The sequence below is a fragment of the Vulpes lagopus genome, chromosome 9 (assembly GCF_018345385.1).
Source record: "Vulpes lagopus strain Blue_001 chromosome 9, ASM1834538v1, whole genome shotgun sequence".
NCBI classification, from domain to species: domain Eukaryota; kingdom Metazoa; phylum Chordata; class Mammalia; order Carnivora; family Canidae; genus Vulpes; species Vulpes lagopus.
This window is the reverse complement of record NC_054832.1, coordinates 72,402,547-72,414,733: the sequence shown is the minus strand read 5'-3', so window position 1 is coordinate 72,414,733 and position 12,187 is coordinate 72,402,547.

Sequence of the window (12,187 nt, the reverse complement as noted above, 5' to 3'; positions counted from 1 at the left end):
AATGCCACTGACTTCTGGGCATTGATTTTGTATCCTGCCACGCTGCCAAATGGCTGTATGTGTTCTAGCAATCTTGGGGTGGAGGCTTTTGGGTTTTCTATGTAGAATATCATGTCATCGGCGAAGAGGGAGAGTTTGACTTCTTCTTTGCCAATTTGAAAGCCTTTAATGTCTTTTTGTTGTCTGATTGCTGAGGCTAGGGCTTCTGGTACTATGTTGAATAGCAGCAGTGAGAGTGGACATCCCTGTCCTGTTCCTGATCTTAGGGGAAAGGCTCCCAGTGCTTCCCCATTGAGAATGATATTTGCTGTGGGCTTTTCGTAGATGGCTTTTAAGATGTCGAGGAATGTTCCCTCTATCCCTACACTCTGAAGAGTTTTCATCAGGAATGGATGCTGTATTTTGTCAAATGCTTTCTCTGCATCTATTGAGAGGATCATATGGTTCTTGTTTTTTCTCTTGCTGATATGATCAATCACATTGATTGCTTTACTACTGTTGAACTAGCCTTGCATCCCAGGGATAAATCCTACTTGGTCATGGTGAATAATCTTCTTAATGTATTATTGGATCCTATTGGCTAGTATCTTGTTGAGAATTTTTGCATCCATGTTCATCAGGGATATTGGTCTATAATTCTCCTTTTTGGTGGGGTCTTTGTCTGGTTTTGGAATTAAGGTGATGCTGGCCTCATAGAACGAGTTTGGAAGTGCTCCATCTCTTTATCTTTGGAATTTGCAAGCTTCACTATTAAATGTCGAGGTGTTGAACAGTTTTTATTGATTTTAAGGGGGGATCTCTCTATTTCATGGATGTGAATGCCTGTTTCCCTCCCCAGATTAGGAAAGTTTTCAGCTATGACTTGTTCAAATAGATATTCTGGACCTCTGTCCCTTTCGGCACCCTCAGGAACCCCAATTAAACGTAGATTTTTCTTCCTCAGGCTGTCACTTATTTCCCTTAATCTATCCTCATTATCCTTTAATTGTTTGTCTCTTTTTTCCTCAGTTTCCCTCTTTGCCATCAACTTGTCTTCTATGTCACTCACTTGTTCTTCCACCTCGTTAACCCTTGTCGTTAGGACCTCTAGTTTGGATTTCATCTCATTTAATTGATTTTTAATTTCTGCCTGATTAGATCTAAATTCTGCAGTCATGAAGTCTCTTGGGTCCTTTATGTAATTAACTATTTTTTACAATACATATTAAGCATTACGCTAAGTGCTGTCTGGGGAAAAATGCATAAGTCTTGGTCACTATTTTGAGGATGTTTACGTGATCTAACTGGAGAGAGAAGACATTTACCAATTGAAAGTTTATTAATAAAACAGGCATTAAATAGGAAAAATAACAGTGATGTATGATATGTGATCTAGGTGCTGGGGTCTGGACTATCAAGATCACTGTGGGCCAGAATTATTTAGGAAGATTCACAGAGGAGATGCCCTGTGTCAGAGTCCAGAAGAGGAGATAGACATGAATGTGTAAAGAGAATAAGATGAAGTGTGTGTGTGTGTGTGTGTGTGTGTGTGTGTGTGTGCGGTGGGATGGGATGGATGGAAAGGGACTTAATTCACATTGACTCCATGGATCCAGTATGTAAGCAAGTCCTGTTGGTTCAATTTCTAAAGTCTCATTGCTTTCTCCTTTCCACTTCTTCTACCTAATACAGACCACTCCTAATTATGATGTGGATTTTCCCAAAAGTTTGATCTCTCTTCTCTTCTTCCAATCTGTTTTCCACCCAGAAACAATATCCATCTTCCTAAAATGTAAATTGGACCACATCATGCCTCTGCTTTAAACCTTTGAATAATAGTTTACTAGAGCCTTCTGGAGAACAAACAGAGGAAGAGAAAAGCGTAAACATCGGGGGGGGGGGGCGGTGAGGTGGAAGTGGAAAACCTTGTAAAGAGTAGAGAAAGAGTAGATAGAAATATATTCTGGGGGCAGAGGAGCATGAAGACACACACACACACACATACACACACAGAGGCATTTAAAGAAGGAAGCAAAATGCCTACCACAGCAACAGGACTTTGGCTAATAAATTATATTTCATGTTACATGTCCATTAAGAATGCATCCTCTGATAAAATAGCATTTAATTTTGAAGGAATTTTCCTATTCCATGGCACAGAGTTTATGCAAACTACAGAATTTGTGTCAGTGTTGATGATAAAGACATGAGAAGTAGGCTGATCAATTTTCTGGTGACAAAATAATTTGAGGGGCACCTGGGTTGCTTAGTGGTCAAGCGTTTGCCCTTGGCTCAGGTCATGATCCTGAGGTCCTGGGATTGAGTCCCTCATCAGGCTCCCTGAACAAAGTCTGCTTCTCCCGCTGCCTATGTCTCTGCCTCTTTGCAGTATCTCTCATTAATAAATAAATAAAATCTTTTAAAAAATAATAATTTGAGGAAATAACAGAATCATCATTCAAACCATGGCTTTTTAACATTTTTACTATGGATTAAATCTGGCAAGAAATCAACAAATATAAATATAAAGAATAACAAATACATGCAAATATAAATATAAATTTCTATACTATGAATTTCTATAGGTCTAAGTGGGGAAGACATATCTTTACAGAATCGTATGTTCAAGGTACTTAGCTGATTAAAAAAAGAATTATGTACTTAGAGGTCAAAACCCCGTCTGTTCCTCTCTGCCCTGAAAGAGCAGAACCCCCTGAATTCTACTCTGTGTTCACTCAACTGCAGCCATATTCTCTCTCCACATCTGTCAACCTTGGCCTCCTCTTGAGGCTTTGCAGTGGTTGTCCCCTCTGCCTGGAGGGTTCTTCTCCAGATACACACATGGCTCACTCCCTCAATGATTTGGTTTCTGCCCAACTAGCCTCTCCAAGATGCCTTTTTTGACCACCTTATTCAGAATATCTCCTCCTACATTTCTACATTTTCACTACCGATCTCTGGATCTACTCTTTCCTTTTTTTTTTTTTAATTTTTATTTATTTATGATAGTCACAGAGAGAGAGAGAGAGAGAGAGAGAGGCAGAGACATAGGCAGAGGGAGAAGCAGGCTCCATGCACCGGGAGCCTGATGTGGGATTCGATCCCAGGTCTCCAGGATCGTGCCATGGGCCAAAGGCAAGGGCCAAAGGCAAGCGCCAAACCACTGCGCCACCCAGGGATCCCCTACTCTTTCCTTCATGGCACTCTTTCTACTTGACGTTGTATCGTATGGTCTATTGATTATTTGTTGTCCATCTCTGCTTCTCAAAGGTAAGTTTCATGAGGGGCCTTTTGGTCTGTCTTATTCATCTCCATGTCCCTCCTCTAGGGGTCCTCATTCTAGATCTTTAATTGGGATGAACTATCAAATAATGGGTTGCATTAAACATTCTCTTGAATCTTAAGAATTTGTCTTATACAACCACACTTCCTCTCTTTGATCACACTTACATCATTATCAAATTGCGTCGAGGTAGGATAAGTGTACTATCTTAATAGCTGGCACCAGAATTTCTTTGATACACCACTTGGGGTAGAGGGTGAGACTTTGAAGTGCAGGCTCAAGTAGCAAAACTCTCTTGCTAAGAATGAAGGAGGATAGATTATATTTTGTGGTGGAGATGATGGGCTACTGGGGATGGAAGAATGCGACCAAGAAAGGGAGGCAGGAGGGAAATGAAGAGGTTGAGGTCAGAGCAAGAGATGCCCTGGGTGCGGGTAGGGGGTAGGAAGAGACATGACCAATGTCATGTCAGGAACAAGTCCTTTTTCATTAGCACTCTATTTCTCCAGAAACGTTTTGTGAGACTAGACTTAATGTTGTGCTGTCATAGAAACAGAAGCCCAAAAGGCAAGATACTCCATGACTTTTTAAGCACCTAGAAATTTGTAGAAATCTTGGCTTGTGCTTCAAATATCACATGCTGAGAAAATTGGGGTTCCAAATCAAGATTTTAGTTTCTAAGCTCACTACTTCTTAGCTGTATGATCTTCCGTATGTTACCTGAAGTCTCTGTGCCTCATCTATAAAACGGAGATGGTATTTCTTAAAGTTGTTATGAGGATTTGAGCTTAGACATAATTAATGTCACATGAGTATTTGTTTTCCTTATTATTATTACTATAGTCATTCTCATTATTCTTGTCATACAGATAGATCAGAGACAGGTTGAGACTTGAAAACAGAGCCCATGAAAACTGAAGGCAGTGACCAAATGGGAAATACAACTCTGGTTTCTTTGAATTTCATCCCCCTCCTCTGAAGGGTGCAATATTATTTGAAGAGAGAGAAAAGGAATACTTATAAAGTTCAAATTTTTCATCTCATTTCAGTAAGATGATATTTATCTTTAATTTCCCTGAAATCTACTGAGGTACTTTTAAAAAAGTATGTGTGGGAAGGCATTTTCTTCCCACAAGCTCTCGCATTCTTCTAGAAGCTTCTTGGGCTGAACTTTCATTCTCCCCATGCCCCAGGTGAGCTTGTGTGGAGGGTGTTTGCAGCCCAATGCTGCGTAATCTCTGGGAAACAAAGACCGGGTTCGGTCACTGTGCTCTCAGGGGCCAGGGCCTGGACAAGACGTTCCATATTTGTGCTTACATACTCAGAAATAGCAGCAGACTGTGGAGGCCTCAAGAACTCTGAAACTTTGCCTATGGGTTGCAAGGAAATCTGTGAGTTTTCCAAAAATTACTTGGACAGAAGAAGATGTCAACATGCGGAGGAAAACATCACTGCTGGCTCTTCTAGTTGTAGCCAAACACTCCTCAAATACACAGCACTGTTGACAGCTGGGCAAGGACAGTCTTCCCTCACAGAGAGGACCTGGGTGCACCACGAGGCCCTCAGCCCTTAGGAGGCTCTGAACAGGCAGAAGGGGAGCTTATAAGGCATAAGCTGTTGGAAAGACAAGTGTATGTACAGGGGCTGTGTGCCCAAAGGAGGAGGCTACATCTAGACCTATAGAAGTGGAAAGAAGCTGGCAGAGTATGGAGCTGTGTGGCCAGCCTCTGGATGCAGGTGACACAGCAAAATGCAGATTGATCTTAGAATGCTTGAAAAGGAGCAAACTCTCCCATGGCCTTGTCCATTTATACCCTCAGAGAAGATATGCCATTCTACCGTCAGGGCTGAGAGTGGCGGTCTTAACCAGGAGTAGGTAATACAAAAGAAAGGTAGACAGTATGTGTTCAGTGAAGAATTTAAACTAAGATATCCCTGAGGGTGATGGGACAAGACTTTGTCTGTGCTGCTGGGGCTGTGGCAGTTGTGCTATTGACAGATGTGTGTGTGTGTGTGTGTGTGTGTCCTACAGAAGTAATAAAAAGGGCACTTGGTGGAGAACACTTCTTTGGGGGTTGGATTATGTGAAGGAAGATGGTATCCTTATGGTTCTGGTTGTTCATACCCTTTCAGGCTTAACCCTTGTGTTGAATTTAAGGCTCCTTTTTTTTCTGGTAAATTGCCCCCCACTTCTTTTTCCCCATGTACATTACATCCCCCTGAATTACTTTTCCTGGTAACTCCAAGAACAATTCGGTTCTAGGTAAAAGAGTGCTTAGAAGTAGCAGTGTGCCCTGGCAAACTCCCTCCTTCTCCATCTGGTACAGGAAGACCCAGAGCTGCTGTGAGAAAACCCTTTAATGGAGTTCTCCATGTAGACAAGCCAGTGGAGGTTTCTCTTTCCTGTCCTTCAAGTTCCCAGAGAAGCACTGAAGATCTCCCTACAATGGTCCACATGACAGAAGGAAACAGGAATGGCTTCTTGATGTGTGCATACCTTTGGCTTTGCATTGTGGCCATTAACTTGGGGCCCTGTGTTTGACCTCATCAGAACGCCTGTTGTTCTCCAGCTATCAAGCAAGATCATCTACCTATAGTTCACAGAGACTCATCACAATCTTATGTCTTTGTGTCGTGGAGGGATGGAAGCAAGTGAAACAGAACTCCCAGTCCCTGTCCCCTAGAAACTTGAGGTGAAAGGATCATAAATATAAATAATATAAGACACACAAGCCCATCAAGAAGAAAATATAAACAATTCCTTGGTGATTTAAGATATTTATTCTTTCTCTCAACTACTAGATTGCGGTTGAGTATCTGTCTTTTTCAATGAATGTGATTATATTCAATTCCAAAGAAATTAATAATTGCAAAGTTATGAACAAATTGTAATTAGTAGAATGTAGAAAGTGAGTTCATGTGGTGATAGTCATTTCTGCTCACAAATTGCCACAGAAAATAGGCATTAAAAAAAACACATTTTGTTGTCGCAAATATCACTTTTTAAATTTTCACCCCTGAAACCTTCCAAGATATTAGAAGTGTTCCAGAGAATTCCTAAATGTATTAGCTTCCTACACGGATAATTTGTCTGTTTTGAAATAGCATGGTGCTGAATCTTGACAAAATTCTCATACAAATGATTTCTACTCTCCTCTACTCGGTTGTCACAGGCCCAGAATCTGCCCCTTACCCAAAGATTTTTATAACTTTCTAAAATATCTATCATTGAAAAAAAGAATACACATGTGGTCAACCATCATTAAAAAAGAATCTTTAGATTGATTATATTATCATAGAGAGGTTGCAAGTTCACCCTTATGCTTGTACAAAGGGTGACTTCATGCTTAGGAGAAGTGCATGGCTGGGGAAAGGTATAATTTGTGAGGTCCTTTAAAGGCCCTCTTTATATTCTATTATATTTTTATGGATAAGATTTGTTATTTGCGGTAAAGATACCAGAGCTTTCAGGCTCTTGTTAAATAAAAGTCCCCCAGGGCTGAGAGTGAGGAGTGTGACAAGCTTTTATCAGCCTCTACTATCTTACTATGAATTAAGATCATATTGGAGTCACAAGCAATTTGGAGACTATTACATATTATCCAGTTATAGTTGAGGAACCTGAAACCCAGAGGGCATAAGTAATGATGCTGACAATGCTGGAGCCAGGAGCCATTCTGTGGGATGGTGAACACACCAGCATTCTGCTGAGGGTTCCCATATTCGTATGTATTCATCAGGTGAATTATGGAATGGTTGTTTCTTCCACAGTTTTTCGAAAGCAAGTTCTTATTTACACCAGGCTTTCTAGGGGTCTTTAGAGACCATAAGCATACTTTTCTCTTTCCCTAATCTCAGCATCGAATGTTTCATTGTGAGAAATTAATATACTTCTAAGGATGAGCCGTTTCTCCCTTTTCCCTGGTGAAAACAGCCCCTGGGAGAATGCCCTCGCAGCTACTGTGGCACCCAGGGCATCAGAGAGCCAGTTTGTTTACTTCCTTTATTGGTCGTGTCTGCTAAATTCCTGTCTCTAATGAGCTAATAGATGTTGGATGCACATAAAGTTCATTTCCTTTCCTTGATAGGTTTACATATTTACAGACAAACAAACAAACCCCTCCAAGCGCTGAAAGAACAAAGTCATGCAGCAACTTAAATTCTTTTAATTATGACAGAAACAATTCTTTGAGTTTTAAATTAGTAAAACAAAGTTAAGTGGAAAAGTGAAAGCTCATGCCTGACAAACATATTTCCCCAAACAGATTGAATACCTTTGGATCTCAGGCACTATCTTACTAGTGTTTTTAATTCATAGAAGATTTTGAAAAACTCCTGACCCAAATAAATTCTTTTAAAAGCATCAGCTTTACATCATTTGAATATTAAATAATGAGAGGCTTTTAAAGTAAAAAATTATTATTAGAGATTACAAACAAAACTTCAGGTCCTTACTGGAAGACACAAATGTATTTAATTAGATAAGTTAATTTATTTCAACAATATCAATTACAGCTCCATTCTCAAGTTAGCTTACATAAGTAGTCTTTGGTAGAAATTACTAAAGTTTGGTAAGATTATATTGTTATGAAATCTATTTTACTCGAACTTTCTCTTGGTTATTAATAGATTTGAAATTAGGGAAAAAGAAATTAAAAGTTTATTTTCTAGAAGGATTTGTTTGAAGTTTCATATAGGTCCTACAAGGTTCATCTAATTAAGTTCCAAATTTTGTAGTTAAAAATATATTAATTGGATTTCCCTGAAGTTGTTCCAAGTTAGCTTGGAGAAAAGGTCTTAAGTCCAAATATGTCTCAGATTTCAGGGTAATATCTTAAAAAAACAAAGAAATCCTCAGAATGTTTCTAGAACACAGTGCTTCAAGTACTATAGCTAGATGTTAAAATTCTCTAATCTTTGCTGTTCTTTTTATATTCAAGGGCCTATCTATATTCTAGGGGTAAAAGTAACTGCTTTAGTGGGAAAAAAATCAGATCATCCTAAATAAATACTTGAAAAGCATTTTTTTTCAATTAAAAAGGTAAAGAGAGCTACTCTTTTTTTTAACCTGACTTTTTAAACACTAAAAAAAAAAAAAAAAAATCAAAGAAAATTCTTGATCCCAAAATTCCCATGTTCTACATTTTAATGTTTTCTACTTAAAAAGCAGATTGCCAACCCAAATTACTTTGTTCTTCATATAGTAAGGCTTTTGCTTATTCCAGAAAATTGCACCTAGTTAAATATATTTTCTTCCCAACTTTGCAGGAGCAGAAGACTCAGTGCTGAGGGTTATCTAAAGAATTAAAAAAACCTTTCCGTTTAAATTCATCTTGAATGTACCACAATACATTTGTGATACTTGTTAAAATAACATTATTACTAAATGTGTTCAAATTTTGCTATTCCTTCCAATGACCACAATGAAGTAGTGCATGCCTGAAAGCCCACGTGTGATTGTGATAACACAAGAACTGTTTATCTGGAGACTCCGTATCCACAGAAAGGGCAGACTGTAAATGGAGCTCATCACTGATTTACTGAGTTCAGGGGTTTGTTACTCAGCCATTCGATACATTCCACAAAGATTTCATGATACCTGTTATGTGTCAAGCATCCTGTTATGTGCTGGGAATACCCTGTCAGATAGATACAAACATGCCCTCATGGGACAGCCTGGGGCTGGCAGGGTTGGGGCGAGGGGGGACTTCAGCGTGTGCTCCCTTTGGGGAGCACTGGGAATTCAGCATCCTTTCCTAACATGGAGGGGGAGCAATATATTACTTGTGTTTAGAAAATCATGTGTGGTGCTCTTGAACACTGCATATGTTACTTACATTCTCCAGTTGTAGAACTACAGAAAAAAATCAAGAATTTAATTTTACTTTCCGTAGAGTCATAGCCAGACCTGGTATCAGTTCTATAAGAGATCCTAAGGTGGGAAAGGTGACCCTTTAAGGGAGCAAGGAACAGATTCTCACATGAGGTACAAAGGAAGGGGCAGTGCACTGGCCCCTAATCCACCTCTTGAGTCCAGATGGACGGTGGCTAAATGTGGGAGTCAGCTCAGAAGCTCTCCATGGATGACAGAAGAGCATTGCCCTGATCCTGTGGACCCCACTGAAAGGAGAGCCCTACCATCTGCCTCCAAGGAGCATGGGAGAAACCTAATGAATAAAGTCACAGAATGCCTGTGGCCTGAGCCCTGTGCCCTTCCGCCTGGACACTCCTAATTGGAAACTCCTAGGCATTCAGAGAGATGGGTCTACACAGAAACATTTCTTACTTTCATTCAGTGAACGTTTCCTGTTCTTAGCACAGGGCCTACCATTGGCAGGTGATTAATAAATATTGGCTGAATGGAAAGGTATGAACTTCTTCTATTACTAGATACTTTGCTAAGTAATATAGAACAAGAAAAAGGTCGACTCCTTTACTCATTCATTAAAAAATTAGTAGTATCAGGATTATGAGCTTCTAGAAATTGAGAAACCACTTTAATATATATATATATTAAACAAGGCTTCCTCCTATGTGGTGTGTCCATGCTTATCAGAGGATATGCAATGTGAGTTTTTTCTTTCTTGTCAGGCTACTAGCCATTGAGGAGTATTTGCCTAGATCGATTACTTTCTTAGAAACTGCAAAATGACAAAAGTATATATTTTTCACTTTCTCTTCATTTTTTAGCCAGTAAGCTTTAAAAAAAAAGAGAGATTTCTGTTTGTTGATTCTTGAGATATCCTGAAGTATGTGTTGTATAGAGAAGGCAAGATAAATGTTTTCTTTCTTGATTTACCAGTTTTAAAAATAATGAGTGGTTCTATTTGATCTCCTGAAGAGAGTGACTGTATTTTTCAAGTATAATTATGAACTTGTGGGTTTAATTTAATGATATCTAATAAGTTTTAATCCATTGCATGTATTACGCTCATTGATACTAAAATCTACTATTTATGTATAGTAGTTTCTTTTGACGCAATCCTGGGAATCTGGATAGCCTCTTTGTTTTCTGTTTGGACCAGATAGTAAATATTTTAGGTTTAGCAGGACATAAGGTCTCTGTTGCAATTGCCATGCACATAAGTATGTAATTGAATGAATGTGGCTGTGATATTTATAAAAATCAGGTCTACAAGCATTGTTTGAGGACCCCTGTATTAAAGAAGGTTAACCTGTATTCAGAGAAAAAGAGCAAATGCACGGCATTAAACATTTAATCGTTACTCTATTTCTTCATCTTACCAAAATGCATTTCTGTTTAATAGTTTGCAAAGGAAAAGAAGGCAAACATGGCAAAGGTGAAGTGAATGGCAGGGAGTAATGGCATTGGTCTGATGAAATAATAATGCTAAATTCTTTTGCAATTAAAAACATTTATTTTATATGTTTTTATACATTTATATGTGTATATATGCATACATATATGTGTGTATGTGCACATACACATGTGTGTATATATCTCTATGTATACATGAGTACATGTATATATGTGTATAGAGGGCAATATTCAATCTAGTCATGTTAAAGGCCTCCAAGCAAGACTTCTTGGGCATTGTCTGGTGTCACTGTTGATAGATTCCAGGGACTTCAGGGTTGGGTGAGTTTTCAATTTGTTCAGTATAGCCTTTCCTAACGTGTGGCATCCTCTATAAATCAACCAGCAACCAGCCACTCAGACCATTTCATCTATCCACCTATCTAGTGATGAGACGCTCACTTCCTCCTGGGGTAGCCTATTCTTTGAATCATTCTTTAAATGATTTTCTTTGTATTAAACCCACATCAGTATCTCCACCCATCACTTTTATAAGGAAGTCATTCCCACCTGCCTAGTTAGTCAAATTCCTCCATTCTGGGCTTTCTTATGACCTTCACCTCCTTTGGATAAAATGTTTCACCTCCATTTGTGTGGGTGTTTTGTTAGTTACTATTCCTGTATTAGACAGCAAATATCAAGAGGACAGGGATTATGTGTATTTTTATTCATTTTATGTGACAAATTTCTAGCACATACTCAAGAAATATTTTTCAAATGGATGAATTTGTTCTTATTTTTCCCTCTATAGTTGTATAGAATAAGTACAGCCCTTTAAAATCTCATATTCCTCTTAAATCTTATTTTTCCTAGAGTTAACATCTAAGCCTCTTCATTAACTCCTTCCATTGCATAGCTTTTGATTTGTTTATTATTGTGATTGTTTTCCTTTGAACAGATTCCAGTGGGCCACTCAAAATTGACCAATAGTCCAGATGCATTTTGACCAATGTGGGGTTGGAATGGGACCATCATGCATCATTGTTGTGCCACTAGCATTTGGTAACAACATTGCATGATTTATAGGATGCATTAAAAGTATTCTCTCTCCTTAGTTTTATGTTTCCAAGTCCTTACTGAATCCATGGCAGTTAAAACTATCAGTATTTGATTTATTGAAATTCACTGTATCTCCAGTTTCCCCCCACATAATGCTTTAAATGGATGTCCTACTTACCATATATATATTGAATGGCCTATATATTGAAAGCCTACATGTGTGATCTCTGAGTACCACTACTGAACAGAAATACCTGCTTCATCAAAGATTCTTAAAACTCAGAGGGTTCCTCTATATTTATCACCGGGCAAACTTCTTTCCAAATGATTTAAATATCCTCCACTTCTTCCTACACTTGATCTTAGCCAAAAGACCAAGAAGCAATCCTCTTCCACTTCATCCTAACATCAACACAGCACTTCCACTAGTGAAGAATTGAACTCTGCACTGTGTATTCTTTTAGGAGCTCACTTTCAATATATTTTTAGTTTCTAAATGCCTATTGACCTGCCATTTCTGCTCTGCCCCTTGTTTTGGATGGTGTTCCAGAACACAGGCGCAGTTTATCAGTTCCTATGCCCTGATAAATGCTACTTCCCACTGCAGC